Consider the following 4,404-nt stretch of genomic DNA (forward strand, 5'->3'; position numbering starts at 1 on the left):
TTGTTTCTATTAAAAGTTAGAAAAAGATAATCATAGAGGTGTCGTATGTTCTGAACAAAGATATTTAAACTCTACTTTAACCTATATAACCGAGTTTAAATATCTTTGGTTCTGAAAAATGATCTAGGGTTCTGACTGAAACATTTTAACAAGGATTTTATAAATAAATTGAGAGACTTCGGCGTTGCCAGATTGGAATCATTTTAATGAGTATGAATTTTAAAACATCAAAAACGTTTTTCTTAGTATAAAAAATTACGCACATACGATTTTTTACGATTAAAACAAACACACATACGATTTTATATATTATAAAACGGCAGATAAGATACTGTTGCTTTAAATTTTATCATACCTACCGTTATATGATCCAAATAAAAACGACTGTCTAATTAGTCCAACTTTAACAACTTAGTTATCATTTTGTGTCAGTTAAAACCTCTGGTTAAAACAAAAAAGATTCTCAGAAATTTGTCGAAAATCAGAGAGAACGTTGATTTTACATAAGAGAGAACAGGGAGAGAACTGATATGATTCAATTGCTTTGTGAATGCAGTGTGCATTCACCAATTAAAAGAATACTTAAATGCTCCTGATTTTATCTAATTTGCAGGGCCTACTTCACCATAAGGCCCATAAGGCGGTGGTCTGGGGCAGGGGGGTGACAGTGAAATAGGAAAATTGGAAACAGTCATTAGTGTCATTCTTGTCATTCTCCTCACGACAAGTATGGCCGCCTAGACAAGGACAGCATTGTTTTTGTCTAACTATTGTCTAACTTCACAGTTTAGAATTGACAGATTTTAGTTTCAGAGACAACTTCAGATTTGTTCTAGAACAAATTCGAAAATATTCGACGCCATTTTAATTCATTCCGTTTAGTTTCGTTTTAGAAGTTCAATTTAATATTTCGGCTGAAATTTATAAATATAAAGGTAATAAAGTATATAAAATATATATTACATGAAGAATCCTGGAGAAAATGACGTTTCTGCAGTAGTAGGTATGTCCCATGTATATGAAAAATAGGTAGTAAATAAACACTGTTTTTACATTTTTTAGATGCAAGAAAATGGTGTTATAATCTCTTTGATCGGCGATTTTTTTGAAAATGGAAACAATTTACAGCAAGGTAAGATCATTTTTAACTATAGCCAACATTAGTTATCTCCAGTATGTGCGACTTATTGTCAATAATGCAATAAATCGGACTGATAATCTGATTATGTTATCCGACTAAAAGTCTCTTTTTGCTTTGGTTTTTTAAACAGTATATTTATATTTTATACCTGTTGATATTTTTACATTGTTAATTTTAGTATAAAAAAAATTGTTTTTCTGTTTTCAGGTTTTTGTATAAGGCTCCCGTTTTCATGTTCCTGTGTCCGTTTTCTGTCCTTGAAGTCTGCGAATACGTGTGTTTATTTACAAATTAATGTAAGTCATGCTTATACCTTAACTAATTTACGTTAAAAGTACATGTAATTAACTAATTGGTATTGAAACAATACAATCCTCTATATTTTTATATTTATTTAGTCACGTTGTTCCATATTTCAAATAAATATATGTGAATAAATTATTTTTTGGTTTTATTTATGAAAAGAAAAAATACAAAATACATTTGAACTGAAAGAGGGCCCGCCATTGAATAACCGGAAACGGAAATGAAAATTAAGCCATCATGTCCTTATCATGTCAACCTGTCAATTGGAAAATTAGTTCTCCAGACGACAACGAAGGCTTTCGGTGGCGTATCGTGTTTCCACGATTTAACACAGAGTTGACACTTCTTTCTAGTTAATTATTTTATGGTCTGGGGGCCCGTTAAGGGCGGTTTACACGCTACGAGAAATGCTAGCAATTAATCGTAACGATCGAATTGTTTCGATTTATTGTTAGGTATAAACAGGACATTGTAGCGATTTATTGGAATTGGAGATGGATTGGGTGATGGAGTTGGATTGGGTGCTCTCCGGCATCAATTTCTGCGAATCGTAACGATATGTTTGAACTTATTGTTAATCTAAGGTTTTGACGTCTAAACATGTTGCACCGCATTTCTCGTTACGATTTCGTCTGATTTATGTTTTCCATTGTTGTTTCATCGGAAAGGTTTTTGTGTATAAATCGAAAATATGGTATGGCAGACAATTCAAACAACCTCCTGGAGAGTTCTTGTGCGAATTTATATAGAACTTTATCGAAGTTTTACCTGTTTTGGCTTGTTAAAAGTAAAGAAAAAGAATAAAAAGGACCTTGCGTATATTGAACTCGTTAACAAATACAAGGAGTTTGATCCCTCAGCAGACAGAAACACTGTCGAGAAAAAAATTAATGCGTTGCGTACGATTTATAAGAAAGAACTGTCGAAAGTGCAAAAATCGGAAAAATCCGGGGCAAATTCTGCAGGCAATCCAAACTACACTATACTACACTCCATGACAAAAGCTATTTTGGAGTCGATATCGAGAGCTCTCGATAACGAAATATGACAAAACACTGTTACTATTTATCGTAATGTGTAAACAGTACTCCACTTTTCCGATTAATTGAATCATAAATTTGTGAATCACATTGTTACTATTTCTCGTAGCGTGTAAACCGCCCTTTAAAGGTTGTAAAATATTCATAATTTCTTGAATTTTTGAATTTTATTGGAAAAGAGGGCCCGAATTTTTGCTTGGGCCTTAGGGCCCAACCAGATGAAAAATAGACTCTGCTAATTTGGGCTTTTTTATGGGGACACGAAAAACATTTTTTACAATACTCGACGAATGATAAATTTTGGAACTATTTTTTTTTAATTAATGATAAATTTTTCTTCGAAAAAATGATGATAAAACAGTTTCTGTTGAACTTTTGCAACAAAATCATTTCAAATTTATGATTTCAGTCTAATAACTATTTAGTCAACATCAGGTCAACATGTTTAATTTATGTCAAATGTTGACAGGTATTATTCATAATTTAGATTCCAAATATGTATCTCGAGAACCATTACTCGTAGCGATTTTTACCAAGAGACATTTTTTACGTAAAAAACGTCGTAAATGTCTATTTTTTTACTCAGTAGTTTTATACAGGTACGGACGAAATGTTGTAACTCTTCAAACCAGATAAAAAAATATGTAGGTGGCGCCATCTATAAGTAGAAGTCATATTGACATCAAAATCAAATTTCTCTTGTCAAAAAACTCCCAGACACCAATTTTCATCCAAATACCGGGTGCGTCTCAAAAGTGGCTCACCCATATAACTTTTTTATTTTATCAGATAAAAACACGAGATTTCGTATGTAAGTATATGACATAAATTAGGATTGATGGACGTATTCAATTCTTTTCGTCCACTTCCTGTTTCACCGGAAATGACTACAACTTTTGATTTTTAAATGGCACCCTCGGTATTTTTTTACTTTATTCAGAAAATTACATTCTGAATAGAATGACATATAATATGTCAACTTTTGACATTTTTGCTTAAATCAAAATTAAATTTTAAATTTCAATCTAGAGTGCCATGGATGTGTTAAAAACACTAATTTTTAATTAAGGAGCCTTGGAAAAATAGATTTGATCGTCTAATGTTTTTCGTGTCTTATCCTGGCAGGTTAAAAGAAAAGATGCCCAAATCGTATTTTTAATCGTAACTCAATTTTTTCAAGAGGGTGGCTCATTAGCATATTTGGAAAAAGCATTTTCTTACGAATAATATGGTACCACACACGTTATGAATCGCATGTTGCAATTTCAAATAAACCATATTCGAAAATGTCAAAAATTGACATATATGATATGTCATTCTATTCAGAGTGTCATTATCTATCGAATAAAGCAACAAAACACCAAGGGTACCATTTAAAAATCAAAAATTGTAGTTATTTTCGGTCAAACAGGAAGTGACAGAAAACAATTGAATACGTCAATCAATCCTAATTTATGTCATATATTAATATATCAAATCTCGATTTTTTATCTGAACTAATAAAAAAGTTATAGAGGCGAGCCACTTTTGAGACGCACCAATTGACGTTACTTCAGAAATTATTTGGAAAAAATCGAAATAAAAATGAAACTTCTGCATTCTGTATCTCCAAAGTTAAGCAAACATAAATTTATACGAACTTTCTTACTTATTTTATCTGCAGAATATGCTGCCGAAGTTTCCGGAATACAGTTCGGAGAACCATGTATATTAAATTCATATCTGTCATATTAAAACACTATGTAAAACCATATTTTTCGTACGAACTCTTTAATTTAAGAGATAAGTTTATTTCATCATTGTTAAAAAAGAAAAGAAATATGTCTAGAAAAGTTAATAAATATAAATCAGCAAACTTTATAGAAGCTGTCACAATGAGCACATTTTAGTAGATTTAGGTTCTAAAATAAAAAGACC

The sequence above is a fragment of the Sitophilus oryzae genome, unplaced genomic scaffold, assembly GCF_002938485.1.
Source record: "Sitophilus oryzae breed Bouriz unplaced genomic scaffold, Soryzae_2.0 scaffold_734_pilon_pilon, whole genome shotgun sequence".
NCBI lineage: Eukaryota > Metazoa > Arthropoda > Insecta > Coleoptera > Curculionidae > Sitophilus > Sitophilus oryzae.